The sequence below is a fragment of the Falco cherrug genome, chromosome 1 (assembly GCF_023634085.1).
Source record: "Falco cherrug isolate bFalChe1 chromosome 1, bFalChe1.pri, whole genome shotgun sequence".
In the NCBI taxonomy this organism is placed as follows: Eukaryota; Metazoa; Chordata; class Aves; order Falconiformes; family Falconidae; genus Falco; species Falco cherrug.
This window is the reverse complement of record NC_073697.1, coordinates 85,870,586-85,896,284: the sequence shown is the minus strand read 5'-3', so window position 1 is coordinate 85,896,284 and position 25,699 is coordinate 85,870,586. Positions and strand designations below refer to the sequence as shown.

Here is a 25,699-nt window from a genome sequence, read left to right as displayed (position 1 = left end):
AGCAGAATTTTCTAGTGATTGAGGTTTTGAAGGCCAGTGCAGCCTCTGCAATAAGAATACTTACTGATGTTAGAATTCTGTTTTTATTGGAGATGAGGTGTGGTGTAAAGGCCTATTAGCTGAACTGATGTGCAGCTGGCAGGTCAAATCAAAGGCAAAATTATTTAAACTAACTCAACACTCCATGGTACATTTATTTTCGGGAAATACAGAAACAATTTCAGTTCCTTCTGATAAATAGCGTGTCAGGTTTGCAAATTATATTTTAAAGGAAATTTTGGGTTAGTATTTCCAAGCTTCCAAAGCAGTCAAGGTGAATCCACCTGAGGTAGACTTCATCTAATAAACTGTGGGGAGGAAAGTTTTAAATCATGTGTCTATAGTGATGAATTTTGAATGAACTGAGGTTTCTGATGGACAGAGCCATTGAAGATATTTACTCAAAAGCAATTCAGTAAGTAAGGACTGCGATGAACTTACTCTGTGGATGTGGACATATTCTATATTTTGAATCATTTCTAAAGTGCCTAATCCTGTGATATAAAATATGGTAACGACAGAGTGTAAACTGCCTGCAAGGGCCATTGCTCAGCGCTTTGACCTTACTGTGGATATGAGCAGCTTATTTTACTGTGATTGATGCCAAAGGTGTCCAAGAGTTACAGTACAAATGTAGCTGGGCAGACAGAGCTGTGGTGAGAGAGGGGAAACTGAGAACTTGGTGGGGATATTTGGTGAATCCCAGGCTGAGGCGCATAATTGCTCAGTGTTTCTTGTGTGGAAGAACAAGGCTGTTTCCAGAGAGAGGCAAGAAGACCTCCAGAAATGAGCGCAAGAATGTTTTTTATCACAGGTCTTACATGCTCAAAATACGAACTTCAGATGGGTAGCTTACTTTCCTAAGAGCATGTGCAGTACTTGCCATAAAGCCTGTGTTTCTGCACAATTTAATGACACTGTAAAATGTGGTTTACGGCTAACTTTCTTGGCTCTGTGTTACTCCCCAAAACAATGCCTGCAGGAAACTGTGGGGCTTTTTTTTTTTTTTTTTTTAAACCAGACAATGACTGCTCTTGATTTTGTGGTTGAAAATCTCCTGATGCCTTTTTGTTTGTTTGTTAACTGAAACCTCAGTGCTTTTGCCAGTTACAGGAAGGAAGGTGTTTCATTTCTTGGTTTATCAAGCAATTTTATCCACAGCTGGTTTGAGTTACCTACTTCCAACACTTCTGGAATGGAACTGGGATCTGCTAAAATTCAAGGAGATCTGATGCAAGCAAATTATAGTAGGAATTTAGTGCAGTGATGTTAAAATAAATGAGTAAAGCATTGGTAATGAACTCCTAACTTGTGGACACAGAATGGTTCTCAGAATTGCGGATTGTTTTCATACTTCAATACTTTCTCCATTATAAAGCAATTAACTGTTTCCTGTTGTCTTTTAAGAACAAAAGCATTTGTTTCAAATGTGACATCTTCCTCTCCTCCCAAATATCTTTTTGCATTTTCTTAGTCTTTAATGTTTTGGATGAGAGATTCACATTCTTCATAGCATCACAGGCACATGAATAGCTGATCTGAATTTTCATGTATTCAATTTCTTAGAGCATAAGTATTGTTTAGGGTTGAGTTCTTAGTTTATTCCAGTAAAATTAATATTAGTTTCACTCATCAGAAGCAACTGCAGAAAAATGGAAATGTCTGCATCCTCACAAGGTGGTGTAGATTTAGTAAATTATTTATCTTAAATTGTGGTCTTCTTTAATCATCATAATAAATCTAGATTAGCAGTGTAATATGCTTTATAGAGTTTGTCACATCTTCAGAGCATCTGTTATATTTTATAACTGAAAATGCTTGACTTTACTGTCTAATTTCAACATCTTTCACTTCCACTGCCTGCTTTTTGAACTAATCAACAGCAATCAAAAGGGGAGAGGAAGCACAGTATGTGCAGAAGGAAACAAGGTGCTGTAATTCAATCCATCCTTGGAGAAACAAAAAATTGAGTGGTACTTACTCTGATGGAAATGAAATATGATTTATGTTTCTTAATACAACAGCAGCAACAACAAAAATCCCACAACAAAAGGGTCATGAATTTGTTTTTAAGATAGATTTGTATTGAATTGAAACACGCCTTCAGTGTTGGGGGACAGGAAAAAAACCTGATGCAACACTTCCTAACTAAATATTTATTTGTTTGTGCTCAGCTACTGTGCTGTTATGAATATTATTAGCCAGAGTGAGAAGCAGGTAATTTTAAAAGAAAATATAAACTGTTTTCCTTAGGTCTTTCATGAAGTCCTTTCATATTCTCTGAATGTAAAGGACATTATAGATACCGAATATTTAAGATTGATGATTTTATTAAATGGAGTTTGGAGGATGAATTAGTAGAAAAAACTCTTTGTCCTGTGTATTTTAGACTGTAGGGTAGCCCTAAAATCTAAAGGTGAATTTCTGGTCCAGCTGAATTAATGGGCTGTTTTGTCATTGACATAATAGGGACAACAGTTCAACCACTGAGTCTTTCACAACCAATGTGCAAAAACTGTATCTAGATAGTGCATGCTCAAATAATTTGTAGCATTTTATCAAAATGCATCAAACAAGTATGTACAGCCCTATTTTTATTTGAACTTTGGTTTTAATGACCATACAATCCTTGAGATTGCCTGCAACAGAATTTGAAGATGCAAATCGCATACTTCGATCTAAGAGATGAAGAGGTGAAGAACCTTATGCTGTCTAAAAGGTGCAGCAGAATATTTTCCTGAATTAAATCTGGAAGTTTATATAAAGGTTTTGTGACAATAGAAGTTTCAATTAAATAACCAAGCAAAAATTAGTTATTTATGAATGATGTTAGCAATGATGACAGTTCTTATTTTGTGTAGTCATTTAAGCAGCATGTAAACAGACTTTTGAATAGCTTCTGCTGATCCTTGTACTGGAGTCATATTCCAGAATTACATAATTCCTTGGGCTTTTTTTGTTTTCAGACCCTCTTTTCATCGGGACACAAGCTAAATTGTGGAATTTAAGCACATTGATTAAAATCCATCTTTGCTGCTTTCCATCAGTTTTTCAAATGTAGCCTGTTGTTTTTTCCTTGTAAATCTGAAAAAGCTCAGACTTTGTCATTCCATTCTTTAAGTCTCTCAATGACATGTAACTTTGGTTTTAAGAAGAGACAACTTCTTCAAGAAAATTTTATAGTTATCTTGACAAGGCAGAACAGTAATCTTTGAAAGGCTATTTCAAAGGATTTGTCAAACACACTCGTAGCTGTGTGGTTTAACCGCCAGCCCATTCTGCTGTGGTTCTGGGTTTGATTTGCTTTTTGGGGTTTGCTTGTTCGTTTTGTTGCGGGTTTGGTTTTGGGAGGGTTTTTTTGTCATGTTTTTTTGTGGATGTCATTCCCCCTGCCTCCACCCCACCCCGATTGTACATTGCAAGAAGACTTAGACTTAATTTCAATAAGAGCTTAGACTACTATTGGGAGATTTCTATTCCAAGTTTCATTTTAATTGATTCAGAAATGAGATTTGAACTCATCTTTGCCACCTCCCAGGTTCAGTGGTTTCTGTTCTAGATGCTTTCATTATTTGCTGCATTTTTGGGGTTTGTTGGTTGAGGTGTTTTCCTCAGAAAGAAGCAGAAGTGTGTAAATCTCAAAATTTTACAGCATGAAAAAATTTATTTTTGCCCATGACTTCTACACGATGTTCACTCTTGAAGATGAGTTAGTCCATAATACCCATTTCCCTACTGACAAACTGAACAAGCCTTTGGTTTGAAGTGCTGTGTGTGTTACATGATGTGACCTTATCTTAACACTCACCTTTTACTCTTTCAATCAAAAAAAACCCCCCACCATCTGTTGGCACGAAGCTTTACTGGAAATACAGAAGTCCTACTATAAATTCAGCCTTTATTTTTTTGATTTTTGGTTGTTGGGGTTTTTTTGGGGGTGGGTGGGTTGGTGGGGTTTTTTTGTTGGTTTGTTGGTTTGTTTTTTGTTTTTTTTTCTCTGCTTTTTAATGCCAGAAAGCTTTGAAAAGACACTTGGAATCTACAGGGGAGAGATAAATTAGACTCTAGCTGACATGACTGAATTTTAAACTACTGAATATTTTACAGTTAGATTAGATAATGCTAGGTTACACTAAGCATAGCGTCAGACTGGTTGGGGGTGGGGGGTGTTTTCAGATGCAATTTGAAAATTGAAACCAACGGCCCAAACCATTGAATATTTTTAACTCAGTTTGTGATTCGGCATCTTGCTCAAAACTGCTGTAAGACTTTTCTGCAAAGTTTGGAAAAGTTTGACCTTTCCCAGCATTTCGCACAGCTGATCTCAATTTCATGCCTTGTTGATTAGGGTTCACCTTGTTCTCCAAGAGTAGCAGCAAAATAATGCAGAGACCTTCCTTGGACTGACTGCTTCCTGGCTTATGTCGACAGGGTGGAGGTGCTGTCTGTTCCTTCTGACAGTGGCTACAGGTGGTACATCCTGCAGGCCTCTCCCATATGATGTGGCAACACTTGATCGTACTGTTTCCTCTGACCTGTAACAGTCCTGCTTGGCACTTGGTCCTCGGCTGGGCATTCTGCTGTTTTCTTTCTAGTACTAGCACGCTGAGTCAGCTGGTCCAATGGAAATAATCATATTTATCATATTTCTGAGAAGATGCGTTTAATTAAGTAACTGAAGATGATGTAGCTGGAAACATGTATCACTTTGATCTGTCAAATATGTGGTCACAAATGTTTATGAGGCTCAAAGCAGAAGTGCAAAGCCATATATTTTGCAGTCAGACAATACAGGTTTAGTAGGCTGAGACACATCGTAGAGCATTGCTCTATGAATTCTTTTGGACAGAAAGAGGGTAAGGGCCAGACATCTGCTGATGTGGATCAGTGAACTGAGGATTATTCTATTCTATTTTTTATTTTCATTCATTCAGTTTAAAATAGAAAAATGAAAGTTTATTTTGAAAATCTTTCTTGACAATGGCGAAATCTTACGAACTGGAGAAAGATGCCTGGATCTTGCAAAGAAATGTTTCTTTGCAGCTATGTTGTGCCTTTAGGGCACTTTTGAGGTTATGCTGTGAGGTAAAACTAATGGGATCTTTACTGGCGAATCTTTGCTGTTGCTCTGATGTTGTGCAAACAGATTGTATACCACTCAGTCACATGCTAATAATTACTTCTCCACAAATGGTGATTCATTTGATCTGTCTGTTTGCTAGATACCGATCTTCCTCCTTCTTTTGAGAAGGGGGAGTATATTTTTCAACCTTAGGATTGTGGTAGATGCAGAAGAGGCTGCTGAGTTGAAGGTCAAACAGTGTGCGTGTGTGGGTTTTTTTTCGTTCTCTCTGAAAAAAAAAAAAGTTGTTTTAATATTGAGCTGCTGCAAGGGCCTTGTGCCCTTTGTGAGGTAACACCTTTGTAACGTGTGACATTGAAGCCATTGCTTCGTTACTGGAGCACAAAAATTGTTTAACTTATATTTGTGTCATTGCAAGTGCTCTTCAAAAAGCAACCTGGAAGTGTGTAAAAACCATATTTGCTTCTAAACTGATCTCAGGTTTTTTAGTTTCATTATTATTTTAAACTCTCTTGGGTTATTACTTTCCATAGACTGAATTATTGCTGCTACCAGGAGTTGGGTCCCTGGGCTTTTTCATGCTCCTCTTACCAATAGGAGTGCAGTGAGAACAGTGTATGTCTTGTTGCAGGGTTAGAGCTGTGATTTCAGATCTGTACCCTCTTAGCCCACCTAAAATAGGTATGTGTGTTGCCTGGGAAGTCTGCACGGCTGGCTCTAATTCATCTGGTGCAACACCCTCCATGCAGAGCTGTCTGGCCTATTGGTACTGGGATGCTGTGTCAGCATGGGCTGATTTCAGGATTTGTTGTATTTGTGGTACTGTTGTACGGCACCTGTTTGCTTTGCACAATTGGTTTAGAAGGGCATGGTGCCAATATTTTTGATGCCAGGGTACAGCCTTTTTCTGTTCTTAAGAGTCAGGTATGGAGAGAAGACAGGGATTCCAAGGGTTTGGTTTTGTTGCAAGCCTTGGCTGCAACATTGCTCTCATCATGGGCTCTGCTTCTCGCTACAAGCAGATGAACCTGTATGAATGGTGGAAATGGAAAAATCCCAGTGTCTTCGGGTGGGAATTTTAGTTCTAACATTATGTTCCATCATTAGCAAATCCAAGTCACCGAAGTGTGGTAGTAGGATATAGACCTTCATTTATTCCTAGATTTCCTTTGATATAAACTTTATTTCATGAAAAAAGGTGAATGCATCAGGAAACTACATGAGTGTCTTTGAGATTTTTCTGTTTTGTGGGACAGGTAATATTAAAATATTTTTAATGGATGGTTAAACTTAATGTGATTAATAGAAGGTCACTTTCATGTTCTGTGGTTAGGAAGATGATATATATGAAAAAGCGGAATAGAAACCCTGGGGAAGTAATCTTTTCTTCCCAGGTTTTTCTTTTCTTCTGCCGCCTCCTTTTTTAGTTTCTTTTTATCCCTCCCATTTTTTTTTAATTTTTTTTTTTGGTCACTTTACTGTCATTTCTTTGCTTTTAGGGAGAGATAATTGTGAAGAGAAAGAAGTTTAAAATTAAGACATTTCAAAGTTTGCCTTCTATTTTCTAAGGAAACTCAGACTGCCTGTGTTTTTCCATTTCAAGTTCTATGCTGTGCTGTCCCCGATAAGAGACTTCAGTGGTTTCAATGTACACCAAAGTATCAGCCTAAAGCAAGAAAACTGGCAAAAAAAAACAACTCAAGGCTGTCTTTTAATGGACAATGTTTGTTCCTTTCTGCTGTGATTCTCCTGTGACTGTGATCAGGAATTCTAAGGATTGCGGTACCTGCCGGTAAACTGGTGCAGACACACATGTGCACAGTGGGAGAAAAAACACTGCGTTTGATCTAAGGGATCAAACATTTTGGGGAATCATCTGATCTCTTTCCTTCCTCCACATTTTTTTTTTTTATTTAAAGATGCATCCCTAATCAGGCTTTGTCACTGCTTTGTAAACAGCAAACCTGTTAGCAGTACTGAAAGGTAAAGAGGTTGGCAAAGAAAGAAGAGGGAGGTTGTTTTATATTGGTGTTTTAAATATTTGTTCTAGATGTGTGCCAGACCACTTGCTACTGACTTGTAGGAAAGGGACCCCAAACAGTAAGTGGTATAGAACCAGAGAAGTATTATGCAGGTTGCAATCCTTGTTTATTACATTCCTATAGCATGTTACTTTGTTGGGAATATAAAAGCTGCTCTTTTGGGTCACAGACCTAGTCCCATGTTGTCTCCTCTCTGACAGTGGCTGATGCCAGCTACCTCCAGGTAACCCTTGGTGTATAGGAGCAGTAAGACACTCAGGGAAGCACTTTCGCAATTCTGCAGGCTGAGCAGTAACTTAAATGTTTGCCCAGAGTTGCCAGAATTTGGGCTGAGATTATCATTCCTTTGCAATGCCTCCCTTGTGATTAATGAGATGTCTATGTGTTTGGTGAGGATAGGCCTGGTGGCAGGGTTCAAAAATGAACTTGTTCTTGACTTGTTCTTTGTTTTCCTGAAATTGTAGCAATAATCTCGAATTTGAACAACAGCGTATTATCTGCTCTTTCAGATTTTTTCAGAATTTCTCATGATGGAACAACTTTCAGGCCAGCTCTGCCCAGTCACTGAGTGATGGAACTGAACGATCAGGAAGGTGCACCCTGATGACACAATGCAGCTTTCAGTAGTGCTGCTGTAATGTGGATTAGGCCAGGTAAGGTACTAACCACTTCAGCCACCCTTTGTGATGAGGATATACCCACTGCTTGGTTTTGCTGTTGTACTTGCTGCTTTCTTCTGCCTGACTTAGAACTGAAGTACCTGGAGCTGAGAGGTGAAACCCACTCCATCACCAGGTTTTTGCTGTAACAGTTTGCCTAAATATTCTTTCATAATAATGTTAAATTCTTACATTTAAAACCACTTGAAGAAAACTTGGCCAGCCATCCTCCTTAAATGAAGTGTTCCAAAAACTTGCTGAGAAGGTCAGCAATTACACTTTTTCTTCTGTAACCTAGTTCTGCTAAGATTTATTATTATAGACCTACCAGTTACCTTTACTAAAATCCTGCTGACAAGCTTGTAAGAGGGATGTGCAGGCTCTGGACAGCCCAGAACTGAGCAAGCCCTGGCTCTCGGGGAAGGGATTCTGGTTTCCCTAGAACCTTAACATCAGACCTGAAGGTGCTCAGGAGGCTTCCAGTACTGTTCTTGCAATGCACATGGCTGCGTTGTGTGCAGAAGTGACTGCTTTGTCCTCCTTGCCAGGTGAATTGGAAAACAGTGGAATTGGAAATGTTTGTTATTTTTGAGAGTACTAAGCAAGACAGAACTATGCTGAGAACTATGCTGACTTGAGTTTCCTTGTGCTTCCCAGTCTGCTTGTGGCCTGTGTCTATGGGTGTCTTGATGTGCCGGAAAGTCTTTGCTGGTGTGGCTATTCTTAAAAAGTAGTACAAGTTTATAAGTTTATACAAGTTTATAAGCCAAAGTGCCTCATTGCTACAAACAGCTTCTCTAATAAGAAGTTTAAAATACATTGGTAAACTTCTCAGTAGACATGAAGATAAACACAGTTTCTCCAGGAAAATAGAGGGCACCAGTAGAGGCTTCTTTGCTGGTGTAACTGTATCTATACTAAGGCTTTTGCTGGTGTAAATTTGCTGTACAAAATCCAGAGAATGTTGGGGGCAGGGTGTGGGCTGTGAGGTGGGAGCAGAGGAGATGGTGACTGCTGCTGTGTCACTGTATTTGGCTCTGTGGTGATGAGAGTGGAGAAAAGGGATTGCTGCTGTTGAACCTGCCCCTCTGACCCCTGGTCTCTGTGGGATGCAGGGAGTGTTTCAGTCTGTATTTATGTAGAATCTAGCATAAAGATACTTGACAAAGGTGCATTGGTGCTGCAGTTGTACAAATGTGGTACAGATACAGAGCTTTTCTGCGTGGCCTGCCAAAAAGCACACTCAAATCCTCAGCAGCGTGGCATGCCTGTCCCATAAATGGAGAATAAATATTTCACCTTAGGGGTCTAGCTGCCCTATAGAAAAGAAGAGGGCTCTGTAAATGTGGGGCCAGCCTTCCTTTCCATGAAGTCAAGCAGCATGTCTACCTTTCTGGCCTTTTAAGAGATCTGAAATTTTTTGCCTTCCTAAAGCTGTTACCAAAGCTATTAAAGCATTTCTGTTGTACCTCCTTTAGAGATCCAGCAAAATCAAGCCAGAGATTTTTTTGAAGTCCTTCAAAGACAGCTTCTGTCTTATCAGCCTGTCAAGGTGCTCAGAACAGGTTTCACTATGTGTATATAGCACTGTAATTCTTTCTAGCATCGATGTGTAGTTGGAAAGGAAAAACTGTAATTTCTTTAGTCAGTACATAACAGCTTACAAATTCTACATGGGATGATTTATCACTGCCTTAAAAGCAGTGGTTTTTCAACCCTTAACTCTATGAGTTTACTGCATAAATACACCAGATTGTCACTGATCTGTTCAAGTTGCTGTGAAGAAGTTAGATATGGAATTTCCTCTTCTTTGTTGTGAGCATCGAAAGTTGGCTTTCTGACTGCACAGCAGAAACACCCTATTTGCTACTTACATGAGCATACTTTTGTGACTAAATTACTTAAGTCAGCAACTAATTTCACTGCTACCTCAGACCTACTTTAAATGAACAGGTATATTCATCAATCACCTCCCTTCTTCTTCAAGTCCTGACCTAATCAATATGTGCAAGAGCTATTTAAACACTTTCCTATTTAAAAAAAAAAGAGAGCGAGAGAGGGGAAAAATGGTGGCTAGACAAAACAGCAGAATAAAAAGGAGAGAGGAATTTAGGGACAGACATTGAAGTTTGATGTTATTCTGCATTAGGACTTGGTAAATGACTAAGCAGGAAGGATTATGTAATGGTACTCTTCTACCCCAGGCCTGAAATTAACAGGGCATGGTAATTGCAACATTGTGGTTGCATATAGATACATCTGACAGATTTGAAGCTCCAGTAATTTGAAATTGCCTAAGTGTATAGGGATCTTTGATGAACAGGGTGATTGCTAAATGTAGGTCATAAAAGGCAAAGGAAACACCATGGACCATGTTCTGTGAATGGCTGTCAAATGCTCAGATGGCAAGTGTCTTGCTCAAGAATCTTAGGTACTGGGAAAAGGGCCAGAAAGCGATTAAATAAGGTTTCTGGAATAGCTGTGGTGTGCTGGATCTTTTAGACCATGCCATCTCTCAAGGAATGCGACTTGTGTTAATGTAAGTGCAGCACTGCAGACAGTTGCAAGGATCTCTTTTTCTATTTCTGTATTGGTCACAGCTGAACTCTACTGAAGGTTACCAGTACAACCTACAGGGTAAAAAGAGTGAGACTTTGAAAATTTTAAAGTACAGGTGCTGAAGGAGTTATTATGCAGTGATACCTAAGCCAAGAGGAATGAGAAAACCTTGTTCTGATGTGCTCAAATATAACTTCTTTCCAGTTGGCTGAATGACTCTGGGCTTATGTGGCTTCATTGCAGAGACAAAGGTGGGGCTGTGTGTTATTGAGACTTTATATCCCATCAGCCTTTGTGTTTTGGTTTGCAATACCAGATTAGTAGTACAGAGCTGGACCTATCTTATGAGTGCTTTAGAGAGGGCTTAATTTTATCTCTTCCTTTGCAACAATTATATTTTTACCAATGCTTCAGCTAGGGCACCTGGTGCCACAGAAACACAAATAAAGAGCACTGTGTAGTATTCTGGGTCTGTTCAGTAGACCAATGAGAGAGAGAGGCGGTGCAAAAATTCCCATTGAAACAGCTATGCTGTTCCACAGGATGGTTTTGCCCAGAGCTTTACACCTTCCCACAAGTTACCAGCACTCTGCAGCACATTCTTGAGGTACCTTGTATTAATAACATGTATTTATGATGATAGCTTTTTATTTCTCATCTGAGCAATGACTGTTTCCACAGCAGTTAATGCATCAGGACTCTCTGCCAGTGTGAGGTGGGGTTCACATTCTGTCCTCACAAGGAGAGATTTAACACAAACCTGTTGCTAAGAGCTCAGAAATAGCCTCAGTTTGCAAGAGTATCACGGAAATGGCTACACGTAAAAGAAGGATGCAAGGCATTATGTAACTTAATGATAGCTGATATTGTGTAAATCTATGCTACCCAATTAAAACTCAAAAGCCCCATAGGGCTTTCCACATCACTGGAAGTTGCCATTGTCCTTTTCATTCTGTATTTTACAGCATTGAGGACTTTTTGGTTTTATTGATTTATTTTCTACTCTCAGCTTTTATTCTCAGGCTGCATAAGAATGAAGTGGTCAATACAGGCTTGCAAACCAGAAATGCTAATTATTAGAAATGTAATTATAATTTGGTTTAGAAAATTAATTAGAAACATAAATTAGTGCATTTATATCATGATTCATTTAAAATAAATGGTTAGTTAAATATAAGCTCTTTTTTCAAGCTCAGTGTTGTAAGACTGAGATGGAAGTTCCTGCATGAATGAGATCCTTTTCTCTCCCTCTTTGTGTTTAAAACTCCCTACCTACAGGTTTAACAAAATGAAGGCTTAACAACTTCTTTTCTGTCTTTAACTGTACCAGTTAAGTCACATTAGTTTGTTCTCTACCTGTAAAGCTGCATGTACATGCTTAATCGCATAGTTGTTAAATCCAATATTACTTGCAGCGTGTGCTTTTATAATCAGATATTTTTCTCTTTTAAAGTAAAAAGATGCTTGACTATTCAGAAAGTAGAGGTATCTCTCCTGGACTTTGTTTAGTGCAGCTGCTTCATGTTAAAGACACTTGAGATTTGCAGATCAGCTTCCCTGTGGAGGGAACGACAGAGAATCAGTATATTAAATGCATCTTTCTATTTACATACCTATGCCAGTGCTGGAATAGAGGCCATGACAAAGCAAGTACTCTGATAATTCGGCCTACCAGAAATGGCACCCTGAAAGCTAACGGCACCTTGCTGGGAAGCTTCCCTAGCCTAAAAACTCTTCACAGATTTAGAGAGGGTAGGAAAAAATCCCCAGAAAACAAACTGTGCTAACCACCATTGATTTTCTCCAAGAGTGACTGCTGAACAAAACTTAAAATTAACAGCCCTCTTCAAAGACTAAAGCCTAATTCATGTGCTAGGAAAACAGTTTGAAATGTGTAATAATAAAACAATTTGTTGACTCCTGTCTTGACACTACATTAATATTAGAAAAGCTTGCTCAGTTTACAGCTAGTAAGAATTGCAGCTTTTTTGTTTGTCAGGAAAATAATTGCTTGCAACAGTGTTTGGCCTGATACTCTTGGATTTTATGGCTGCATCTACACTACTGTTTTAGGTTGGATCAGGAGCATACTTTTGAAGCAAATCTGCCAATCATTCCCACATACTGTACTTGTCGTGCTTTAACTCCAGCTGGCAACTAAGTACCACACAGCCCCTTGCTTACTGCTGCCCCACCCCCAAGACACTGAGGGGAGATCTGGGAAAAAGGTAAAACATGTGGGTTGAGATAAGGACAATTTAATAATTAAAATAAATATAATAGCAATAATAAGTAATAATGATAATAATAATTGTAATTAGGAGGTGGAGGAATAAAACACAAAAGGGAAAAAAAAAATAAGATACACAGTACAGTTGCTCACCACCCACTGACTGATGCCCAGACAGTCCCCAAGCAGCATCAGCCAGCCCTGGTCACCCCCTTCCAGTTTATATACTCAGCGTGGCACTCTATGGTATATCCCTCTGGCTAGTTCGGATCAGCTGTGTTCCCTCCCAGTTTCTTGTGCCCCTCCAGCTTTCCCTCTGGTGGGGCCTGAGAAACTGAAAAGGCCTTGACACTAGTATAAACATTGCTTAGCAACAACTAAAAAAAAATCCATGTGTTAGCAACATCATTCTCATACTAAATCCAAAACACTGGACTTTGCCACAAGAAAATTAACTCTATCCCAGCCGAAACCAGAACAGTACTTTAATTCACACAGAACGGAAAGGGAAGAAATGCTCCATCTGCTGAAGAGTGTTCAGTCTGTAGGGGTTGGTCCAGTCACTAATCTGAAGGCATCGGTGCTGAAGTATAGACAGTAAGGCCCAAGCAGCCTTCAGTGGTTCAGATGCACCTCTGTTCCACGACCTTAGAAACATGGCTTGTCCACCAAAAGGCTGCTTCTCCTGACGATAAAAGACAACTAGATTCTTAGGGGTGGTGTAGAGGATCCCCTTCATCTACTACTAATTCCTTTATGTTTGTATATGTAGTAAACTGGCCCTGAGTGATGAGATCTAGGTTAGGAAAAGGCTTCTCTTAGCAATAGTTACCCTTTGTACTATATCTCAATCCCTTTTGTTTCCTTCCTTTGAAAATGTCTGGGACTGCTTTTTTTCTTCTATTTGCGTATACTTCTAATACCTGCTAAAATCAATGCCTCTAAGGAAGGGTTCATTTTCTTCAATGCAGTAAGGTACAGCTCTGCCATCCAAAACCCTGGTTGGCAAAACAAAACCAAAGCTGAAATATTCCCTCCTACTGCTCCTCTAAATCCCTGTTGATCTGTAGGGAACAGAAGAGGGGAATTGCTTCCTTAAAAGACAGGAACATTCAGATGAAGAAATTTTAAAGCTGCACATTTGTTTCAAATGGATCCTATTTAGCTTGACAGTAAAAGAGCCACAGGGCTGAATTTTATTACACATTTGTGCAACAGGCATTAAATGTTTCATGTTAAGAATGTATTCAATTGTTTTAAAAAAAGAAACACACAGCCACATTCAGAAAGAACAGGTATAGAAAATGAGTAGCATTCCTCTGAGATTTTTGTGCATTTAAAACCTGAAGATTGAAAAAAGAAAGTGCTGAAGATAACAGAGGATTTAATCTCCTCTCTGTCCTAGTTGCCTCTGTGTGTTTCTTTTTTTTGGCTTGGTGGGGCTTTTGTGTTTGTTTTTCTTTGTTTGTTAGGGTTTTTTAGTGGTTTTGCCAATTCAGAAAAGCACTTGCCTTACTACAGAGGCATCAATAATCCCATCGTTACTTCAGCTTTTGGTCATGGACTTACTGGACCAAGGCCTTAATGAAAAGTCAGGCCTAAAGTAATGGTCTCAGAGTGGTGTGAAAATCAACTTCGTTCATTGGTCCTTAAAGGTGGGAGGATCTAGTTCTTTTTGTAGCCTCTTTGAATTGAGTATCCTCATGCATTCTTGCTCAGTAAAGGTGAGCACACTGCCTGTCAACCTCCATAGGGCTGTTTGCAGAGACAGGAGCTATTAGGCACAAGTGAAATGATGGAAATGGACCTAACTGAGCAGAGATGTGAAAAAAATGTGCAGTGTTACAACTCCTTGACTTCAGTTTAAATTAAAGGAATCTTTTCACTGCAGGTGAGCATAGCATTCATGTACTCTTAACTTTGGAAGGAAAAATATTTCTATTGAATGCAGGTGTGGGGCAGTTTTCTTGCTGTACTCTTTACTGCAGTAACGTCAACACTGTGGTAGGGTCCTCTTGTTTTTGCTAGTAATTGATACATGTTTTCAGGGTTGGATTATTCAGAGGTTTTTGCTTCGTATCCTCTTGAAATAGCAAAGAAATGCTTTCTTCAGCACTGAAGTGATATGAGTGTGTTCTGACCTGGGGAGTCATAGTAAGGCAGATACACAGATTGCTAATTGCACTGCTTATAATCATCTCTATTTCATAGGCAACTTACACCCTACATTTTTCTGTTTCCATCTGGCATTATGCACACATTCTTTTATTTCTGCTTCTGCCTTTTAGCCATGCAGTATTAACTATATTACAGATTCCAGGGTGGAAAAATGCCCCCCCCCTTCCAACCCCCTCCCCCCGTGTTTCCAAGGATGGCAAAGGGTAAAAGAGTGGCATCAATCATGCTATAATTAGATTTTGTTGTTGAGACTTTGGATGACTAGGCTAACAAACTGCCATTTTCTTGTCATCAACAAGCTCTGTACTGATTAGTATCCACTCTTATCAATAAAAGTTTCCTTTTCCAGCATGTTAGAGGAGTAATCTGGGAAAAAAAGATACTGTCTTGTGTGCTTTACATTGGTGTGATCTAACCTTCCTGGACTTACCTCTGATATCAGAATGGCTCCTTTGGTGCCAAAGATAGTGGAACTGGAGCAACCAGAGAGGGTATTGCGATCCCCTAGGGTGACGTACACATCTGAGAGCACTGAAAAGGGCCCTGTGTGTTCAGTGGAAAAAGGAAAGTGTAAGTTCATCTGTTTAATTACATAACATATCCCAAAGCAGCATTACTACTGGGGTTGACTGCATAAAGCAAAGACCTGTGGTTTCACAAGGTCCAGAAAGAAGTGGTGGCTCCTCCATCTTCAGTAGACTTTAGCTGTAGCTACATGCCTTTCTGAAATACAAACTTTGGGCAAATACAAGTTCTTAGTGCAGCATGGGAGCAGTTCAGTAAAACAGAAGATCCTTGCCTGGGCAGAGCAGATGTTTTAATCTGGTCTAAACCCTAGATATTATTAACACCAAAAGAGAAGAAAATACCTTCCAGGCCTCTAGATACAGTTTCCTTTGAATACCTTTCCTGAAGCACCAGCAGTGCCACATCTGAAGGATGATTTGTAATCGCAGATTCTGAATCACCCAGGATGCTTTCTGCAAGTGGGAAGCCAATGTGTCTCATGCTTTAGCACTGGAGGTTTCTCAGAGCAATGCTGTTTTGACAGCAGCAGTGTGGCTTTTGTGTTATCCTTTGGTTTATCAGAGGACTTATATCTTAGGTTTGGTATTAAGACTTCATTTCACTATCTGGGAAGCCTTGTCAGGTTATGACCATTTGCTCATATGAATGGCTTAAGGCCATTGACAAATACTCTTATCTAGACAGGCTTATTTTCAGAGGCCGTGCACATGTCTGTCAAAGATGTGGAACTTGGCACAGACTGTAACCAGGTATAGAGGAGTCTAAATATATTACTCCATTCTTGATACCTTTATCCAGGGTAAAGATTTGCCAAAATAAAGATCTATATGAGCTTGAAAGCTATCATAGATTTAAGGTAGTGCTGTGAAATACCTGAATAGTGTTCTTTTGCCTGATGTCCCCTCGTGATCATTTTATATTTTCTCTTGTTTCTCGTACAATAACAAACACAGACTTCCATTCATGTTGTGGGAGCCACAGTGTCATTTAGTAGCATGGTCACTGTCCTGGAAAGGTTAGTTCTGATAAATGAGATAAAGTAAGGGTGAAGTGAGAGTTACCTATGTATGACTGAGGAAGCATGATGCAGGGAGAAGGCGAGCTCACATAATTATCACATGCTGAAGCTGCTAATTGACTTGTGACATCCAGGATTTTGATTTAGATCTTCTGTACAAGATGCTCCTTTTCTATGAGAGCACTCTTTTGAGTCGTCCTTGCTGGCTTTTTAGTGACGATGGGCACACTAAGTCTAGAAATAGCGTGAGAAATATGCTTTTCACAGTTGTGCTTTGTGGCTGGACCTGCTTATAGAATAAAAGCCATAGAAATGATTGTACCATCTTTCTGAATCTAGTGGGTAGCTAAACATCAAGTTTTAAAGCACCCTGTAGGAATTTGTCTGCTGCCCTCCCCCCCCCTGCCCCAGCACCTTGACCCTCAATCAGTTATAGTAATTGCTTCATGTCTCAATTATGTTTCTCCAATTCATTGCTCATGAAAACCTGTCCCTGAACTTTTACATAAGCACATCCAGGACCAATCTAAAACTTGAAAGCTTTATTTATCTGAATGGCCAGAATATTTCAGCAGGCTGTTTTCATGTACCTGTCCCGTACTGATGCAGAGCAAAACTGAAGAAATATACCAAGGTATCAAGTAAACACGAAGAACTGTTGGATGTGCACAGATGGCCTTAGCAGAGAGTAGGCACTTCAGGCTTCTTAATGTAAAATAAAGGAACAGGCTGGTTAGTGTGTGATTCATCTGTTCAGCTACAGTTGTCTTTTACATGCAGTTCTTATGCTTCTTTATATTATGTGATACTTAAGAATAAGCATCTATTACCTATTCATCCTCTTAGTTATTGCAGAATGATAAGCAAATCTGGACTTCTTCCCTCTTTTATTACCAAGTTCATTTTGTCTTGGCATTCAGTAGACCTTGAAGGAGAGTGCTGAGTGACTTGGTCATACTAGAGCAGTAACAAATCAGATGGCATCTCCATATGTGATAGACCAGGAAGTTTTGAAGCTGTGCATCTGCTTTTAAGAATCAAGTTTAAAAATTAATTGACAGTCATGTCAGATGGGCAGCACAGATCTACTCAAGCAGGTGATAAAGCAGTTACGATGCAGAAGACTCCTTTGAATTTCCCAGTATACAGTTTGTGTGTGGTCAGCTGAATCTGAGTGTGAACTGGAATATGCAAAGTGGTACTGTCTGGCCAGGCTGCCGTTCTCTGAGATATGCCCTAGAATTAGTCAGAAAATTTTTTAGCTCTTGCTTGGAATGTACCTCTTCAGGAATTAAATGACCATTTGTACCTCTTCGGGTATTGTGATAATCCCTTGATTTTACAAACTTTACTGTTGTGGTTTAACCCCAGCTGGTAATTAAGTACCACGCAGCTACTCGCTTATTCCCCCCTCACCCAGAGGGATGCGGAGGACAGTTGGAAAGGAATGTAAAACTCAAGGGTTGAGATAAGAACAATTTAATAATTGAAATAGAGTAAGAGTGAAAGAACAATAATAACAACTATGACAATAACAGTTATGATGAAAGGGAGAAGGAAAAGAGTAAAATCCAGAGGGAAAGGAAGAAAGGAACACGTGGTTCACAGTGCAACTGCTCACCACCTGCTGACCGATGCCCGGCCAGTCCCCGAGCATCGACCCACCTGCCCTGGGCAACCCCCAGGTATATATACCGGGCATGACGCCCCATGGTATGGGATATCTCTTTGGCTGGTTTGGGTCAGCTGCCCTGGCTGTGTCCCCCCCCAGTTCCTTGTGCCCCTCCAGCCTTTTTGCTAATAAGGTGTGAGGAACTGAAAAGTCTCACATCAAAGCCAAAACACAGCATTGCACTAGCTCCTAGGAAGATAATTGAGTCCATTCCAGCTGAAACCAGGACATTTACAAATAAAACCACTGGGACTGTCAGAATTTTATATACTATGTTACTAATAGGACTTTGTAGCATGTCCTGCTCTAGAAACAGTACTGCAGTTCTGAAGACCTCCGGAAGCCAGCAAAGGCTGTCCTGCTGTAGCAGTTGTGGCAGTTCTGCTGCTATGCAGAAAACATGGAGAGTGTAAAAATAATTACTAGTTTCTGCTGTCTGCAAGGATGGATTTGCTTAATTTGGTGCAATGTCTCACTCTCCCACTGCTCTCTCAGATAGCTGCTAAAGATCTATCTTTTGTTCCCCCAAAGCCCAGGATGGAAAATATTTGAATAGGGCTTTTATTTCTGCTGAAGGCCTACACATCTTTGTCCAAAATAAAAAATGTGCAATAGAAGATGAGACACAGGAGCGTGTATGTTGGTTTGAACTGTTTTCAAGTATTCCTGAAAAACCCATGCAAGGTAGATTTTCCAAATAAAATATGACATACCATGATAACTTCTTAAGCACTGGAGCAAGCAGAAGAATACAACGAGGCTGAGAAGAGAATAATTAGTTTGCTGATCCTTTGCAGTGCAGAGACACACACAGCACTCCTGGGCCAGCAGAGCGTTGGGCAAAGTTCAGCTCCGGTATGGAATGGAAAGCTTCTTCCATTCAAAGCCCTTGCAGTCCAGCCGTCTGAGTCAGTAAGCTGGCAATGGATTTGTCCTTGGTTGTATGTGGAAGCTACAACTAACATAAAGTTCAGATTCTTACATTCTAGAAATAAAATTCAGAGATTTAGAAGTTTTCCAGATGTTTTATTGCATCTCCCTCCATGGCACCAAGGGGTTAGTTTGCTTTATACCTTCTTAGTTGCCATTTGTTACAGACAGATTCAACATCTTTGTATCTTAAGTATAGGCTTAATTAGAAGGAAAGATCAATGCTTAGGATAATAAAAGCACACATAATTAGAATAATAAAATTCTAGACATAATGAAAGCAATTAAACTGATTTTCTGGGTGACATGAGGATATGGAATAATCTTTGGTAGACCTGGCATTTTGACTGTAGCAGAATCGGCTCTGACCTCAGAATCTGGAATTGAATAAGAACAAAAAAATATAATACTAAAAATGGCAGGAACTGGGCATTTCCCTTCTTAATTCTTCTGGACTGTAAATATCTGTTCACCTGAAAAAATACTTAATTCATTGTCTTCAGGATCAGATGGAGATCATCTGCTTTCCCTTTTTGTAATGAAGGCAGTAGTGTCTCACCCACAACCCTTGTCTGAAGGTCTATAATTTCTGGTGAGAGATCTACCTGCTAACACAAGTTAAATTTCAAAAGGCAACAGAGATCTTCTGAGTTCTGCTTAGCAGGGACCAGATTCAGAATAAGTTTAATTTCTGAAGTGATCTGCAAGAAAATGGAAATGTGTCCTTTTATTTTTAACGCAAAATTTTCTTCTGTTTTATAAAACAGAATGGTTGGGCTCATCTCCTGCTTCACTTTTCTCCTGTTAATTCTGTGTTGTGATGATAAACTCTAGCCACTGTCCTACTGGGGCTTCTTCAGCCCCTTTCCCATTGAACCAGAGCACCATTCTGATGTGAATTGGTGAGACCTTATAGTGAGGTTAGCGTAGTTTCCATCATAAGGGCTTGGTGGCCCAGTTGTGCTTGTTTTCTTCCCATCATTTCAGGCTTTTGGTTCTTACAGTTCTCTGAATGTTTGCACTGGGCTGTGATCATCATCTCACAATGTTATGCAACTCCACCCCCAGTCCAACACATGTTATTTTTTTAGCAGGTTGGGTTTTTTCGGCCTTTTTTAGAATTAAACGACTTTTGTGAAAATAACATCAGTGTGGACATGCCGAGATATTCTGGTAGAAAAGAAACAGTGTAATCTTTCAAATGGTGAAGGGGACAAGCAAAGTAGTTGTTCCCTATAAAAGCTTTCTCTAGCAAGGCCTCCTGCTGGGTTTTGGTTGCTTTTGTTGTTTTTTCTTCTCCCCTTCCATTAAAGCTGGTACTATCTTATATCTATGAAAAAGCTAAACTTAGATATTTTACTAGACAATGACAAACCATCCCTCAAACTCTAACCAGCCACTGCCGTATGTGGCTGCATCTTGGGACCTGCAAATATAAGAGGATGGCAACTCAGATTGAGTCACAGCACTGCCTCTTATCTTCGTTTTGAAGTCAAGAAAGACGAGCCAGCAAAGGCTTATAGTGCAGTCCCAGTGAAAGAAGCTGTGTGAGCAAGGAAAGCCGAATACACTCAATAGCACACAGCTATAAGAAAAGTAAAACTCATGTCCAAATCCAATTTGGGGATGAAATGTCAAGCAGGGGAAGTGGAAGTAAAAGATATGTTTGTATGACTTTGTGAGAGACAGCTCTTGGTCTGCGGGCAGAAGCAAAGTTTTTCTGCATGGCTGCTGGTGCTGTAGAAAGATATCCCTGCCACCCGCCCACACACACCCCCCCACCCCCACCCCCCCTTTCTGGTTGAAAGAAAGCTTTCCCTCCCCTCACAAAAAGAAGTGCTACTTTTCACAGGGAATTACTTGAGGATTTGTGACTGTGGAACAATGGATCAATACTTGTTTGGGAAAAGCTTCACTTAAAATGGGACAAGTGGAGATTAGCTAGATGATCTGCTGGTTGTCCATCACTATAGATTTCTTGTTGTTAGCTGTAGAGTTTTATCTTGCCCTTCCTGTTCAGAGCTGAGAAGTGATCTGAGACTAACTCTGTGGCTCACAGGAATTACAAAGAAAAGCTATAGGTGCCACAGAAGCAATTGGAAAGGAGGACTCCTCTGAGGGAGCAATGTGGGCACCTTTGAACTTGTTTGTGTTCTGATTTGTGCCCCTGCTTAAGTCTCTGCATCAAAGGAAGCCCAAGCAGGCAGAGGTTATGGGGCTGGGGTGGGATTAATCAACCTCCTTTTTTGTAATTGCTGTGTAGAGATGGCCCAAAAATAGCGAAGAAGGCTCCAGTCTTTTAAGGGTGATTTTTTTTGTGGCTGGACCCTTGTGCCAAAAACAGAGCTCATTTTTGTCTCAGCCAGTTTTGCCAAGGTGCCAGATGCCAGCTCTAGGGGTTTGACAAATTTACACCTTCCACAAATTGCTCAAAGATCCACTAAAATCAATATGGCTCCAGGTGAACACAGAGGTTTAACCTTGTGGCTCAGACTGGGAGAGATAAGGTAGTATGTGATATCCTCTGAAATTCAGAAATGTTCAAGTTGGAGTGAACCATACAATATTTTTAATCTGATTTTTTCCATTCCATACAGTTAGGTCAATTTTATGCCAGCTGGATTTTTTCCAGTGTTTGTTTGTATTTCAGTAGGGGGTGGCAGGACTCTTATGTGTTTTTTTCAGTGACATCGATATATTAACCAGAAGTGTCTAATTATCTTTATTGATTAACCTTGTCTTATAAAGGAGTAGTCACTCACTAGAGCAGTCCTATTCTGTACACTGCAGAAAGAGAAAATGATTAATTTACTCCTCAGATTGTACTACTCTGTATGCTACAGGAGTAAGTGATGGATAAGGGACAGTCTGCACTGTATTGGGTCAGAACAGTAGGTCAGAGTCATTTTTTACCTTTTGAATGTAGAGTGAAAATTCCCTCTTTTTGCAAATCATGACCCCAATTCACTTGTTTACAGGGAGAGGTAGAACTGGACAAACAGCTGTGTTCTGCCTTATATGTGTGTATATACAGAGCTGCTGTTACAGCAAGTCTGAAGTGTCTGTGGAGGGAAGTAGGACCTGTGATTTCTGAGATGAATTAGAAAAGCTTTCTGTTAGAAGTCCATAGAGCTTTACTTTCATTCAGATTATACTTTTCAAACTGTCCTTTGCTGTGATGAATTGACCACAGGCAGAGTGCATATTTGCTTAATAATTTTTTTCCAGTCAGTATTGTCTTGCTTTCTTCCTTGTGATCCACCATTTGTTTGTTTTCCATTATTTTTGGAACTCTTGCTTTGGTTTGTGTTTGTAAGCCTCTAGTGCGGTAAAATCTTGAAGTGTGGTAAAGGATCCTAAATGCAGTTTAATGACACAATCTAACCTTTATCCAAGTTTGTGTATGGTGTATAAATGTGTGTGTGCACAATGTATACTTTGTGGGTACATATGATCTCTGTCCAAATCTGAAGATGCCTTTGTCTTACAAAAGTCACACAAGAATGCTCATCATGCATTGAAATTATTATTAGATCATTATATTTATTGCAATGGAAATAAAATTATATAAGCAATAATAAAAAAAAAAAATCCCAGAAACAAAAAGGTTAACCCAAGAATGCTCGTCAGTGCCATGGGGATCAAGAGAGCTGTAGGTTTTATGGCTTTTCTTGGTGTATTTTTCAGCCTGCCCTTTGGTTTATCATCTTCCTATCCAGTATGTCTAAGGTGTAGTTTCATTCCCTGTGCAACCAAGAGTCTCCTCTAGGCATTCCCTGTTCTCATGTTTCATTCTGCCTTTTGTGTTCTTGGTTTTTGTCCTAGAGACAGTCTTATTCACGTTGGTCTCTTGAATGGAGTTATCCTCTTATTTTGTTATTTTGACTGATTTACAAATTAAGGAGGGAGGGGTTCCTGTCCTCCAGTCCATCAAGCCAAGACCCTCCACTGTAATAATCGTATCCTTCTCCTGCTGTCATCTCTCTTCTATTTCTGAACCACTGTTCACTTCCACTTTAGTAGTAAGGGAGCTGATGTACTGCAGCCACTCTTACTATAAATACTACGTTCACCTTAATGCTGAACTGGATTTTCATTCTTCCCTCTATCTGTAATCACTCACTTCCAAAGGAAGTCTAGGTGTCTCTTGCTGCCTAGCAAAATGAGTCCCAATGCTCTGTGGGGCTCTGGATGTTCCCATAGCATCCCAAATTATCCTGAGGAATGCTGAATATGTTCATGTCTGTCTTTCTGGAGAGGCTGGACAAAATCACCTTGTGATGAGTTAGATACTTTTTGCTATTGGTAAGACAATATAATGGAGCCAATTTTGCCTTTGAATTGTTTCACTGTGATTATATCACACACAATACACTGACATTTTAACCCATGTCATACTGCTTCTTAAAAGTCCAGTTATTTTGTTTGACATGTGCTTCTCAAAACTGCTTGTTTTTCACTGGTCCAAGCAGTGTGATTAAATGTTCCAGGTTACATGTTGCACTGCTCTTGTAGCTTTGACAGTGCCTTTCCCAGCTAATTCATCAGATATGCTGAACAACACTGGTTGGCTTTGTAATACGCTATTTACTCCTGGGGGTGAAACATCTAAGTAATGCTCTGGCATGTGGTTATAGCATAGCCCAAATGACACAAGCACGTGCCGTGAGTGAGAGACATGCTGTGCTGTTTATGCTGCTGTGGTTTGTACATCCTCACCGCTACGAATGGGCTCTCTCAGCTATCGCATGCAACCTAAGTGAGCTGAGCAGGCAAAACCTACGTTTTAGCCTAGTAAAACATGATGTAACAAGCTGGATTTTTGAGGATACTGCTCAGTGGTGATTTTCCATATTTTACGAGCTGATGCCTTTAGGTGGGATCAGGGTGTTGCATGTCCTCTTAACACACTTCATGTATGCTTTAGCAACTTTTATTTGTTGTCCAAGCTACCTTTTTTGTCTCTAAAGCATGTGAACTCAGTACTCAAAAATAAATCTCCTCCTCCTTGATGTGGTCATGATTTTTATGATTTCTGACACAAAGTCCAGTTCATGCATTTCTTATTTCATTTTTGCATTACATTTATTTCAACACAATTGTACAAGTAAAAGATCATGAGATCGAATGATAAAGAGATAAACAGGCATTTCTGTTTGTCACAGATCCTGCATATACCAATTTTTCTGTAAGTCAAATCTTGTTTGCCCTACCGACATGAGTAATAGCACTCATGTGACCAAAGAATAGTAGGAATTTTCCTTCTATGGAGAGAAATGCTAACCTGACCAGCATTGCTAATAGCATATTCTGTGGATTTCAAGTCTTTTGATTATGAAAGACAGCTGGTGTTTTGTTGGGTTTTTTTTCCCCTCAGACATTAAAAGAGAGGGGTTTTCAGGTTTTGTCTTCTATTTTCTAAATGTAACCCACAACATTTATTCTAGATGATTGTATCACAGAGTATAAAGTAAACTTGTGCTAGATTAAAAGCCATTTTATGGAGTTTACACTTTGCTAGTTTTATGGACTAGCATAAAGCATAAAGTTATCTTGGGATTTTTTGTTCCTCCACAAGATATTGAAGATGTTTTTCTAGCTGCTTGAAAATAGAATGCCAGAATGTGCATTAGTAGAAAATAACCATTTTGATCATGTTAATGCTACTCTGTGGGACAAATTCTGCCTCATGAGGGCAACCTTCAATTTTTGTGCTATTGGAATAACTATGTTCAATTACAGTTTTTAATCCAGGGCTTAAATTAATCTACGGATAGAACATGTGCTTTGTCTTCATCTTCACTACCCAGCTGTTAAATGGAACAGAAGGGAAACATTTATCTCTGAGAATATTTTTTTTTTTAAATGTTCATGTTACAGGTTTTCCTTCATCAAGTTCTGTAAATCAAGGATATGTAAGTTTCATTAGTGGGCCTTTTCATGAGTTTGACTGGTTAATATGCACAGAAAGCTGTACTGTCTCTTGTCTCTACCATTATTCCAAAGGCTGGTGCTCTCAAAGGCTTTCAGGTTGGGGAGGTGCCTTGTGGAGGCTTTCCACTTTATCCTCAGTCTCTCAGGCTGAGGCTGTTTCTGCTGCATTTGAAGCAGCTGATCCTGTTTTCTGAGGCAGTTGGCCTTACAAAATGTACAGCAGGGAAAATGAAAGCTGTAATGTGGAAAGATACAATTAGAAAAGTACTTAACTGATCTTTGGAGGAAATGCGAGACCTGGAGTGGTAGAGTTGTATGACTGTTTCAAGGTAGCCCATGAGTAGCATTTACTAAGTGGAAATCTCCAAGTTGTCTCTAAAATAAACAAGTGTGGTTCCAGGGCTATAAGGGCATGTTTGGGAAAAGGCAACACCATGGACTGTCCTTCTTGTGTCCATGGTAAAGACTAAGACTTAGGTGTGGGGCTAGATTGTGACATGCAAACAACAGTTTGAGATTCACCCATGCTAGATATGACCTGCTGTCCTTTGTGAATTTTGCAGTTCTGCTTGATAAATTTCCACAGTTTTTCTATGACATAGGACAAAGCATCACTATTGATTTTTACAGCTTGATGAATTTTATTTTTGTTTTTTTGTAAAATCAGCATAAAGGGGGAAATTCACAAATCATTGCATAGAACTACAGAAAATTTTCAAACTTACTGAGAGTTTTGTACTGACCTCTGACATTTTAAAAAGCATGTGTATTGGACCATACTGTTGCTAATATTTTTTCTCTGGAAGCATCATTGTTGAAAACAAACT

At 39.5% G+C, this 25,699-nt stretch overlaps 1 protein-coding gene across 1 annotated transcript in view; it reads left to right on the top strand.

The window, feature by feature from the left end:
• The window catches only part of GALNT9 (polypeptide N-acetylgalactosaminyltransferase 9), a 274,492-nt gene that overhangs the window by 47,109 nt on the left and 201,684 nt on the right, over positions 1-25,699 (top strand). Inside the window, exon 2 of the mRNA XM_055699769.1 lies at positions 7,674-7,817. The gene's annotated coding sequence lies outside the window, so the exon portion shown is untranslated. The remainder of the gene's footprint in view (positions 1-7,673; positions 7,818-25,699) is intronic.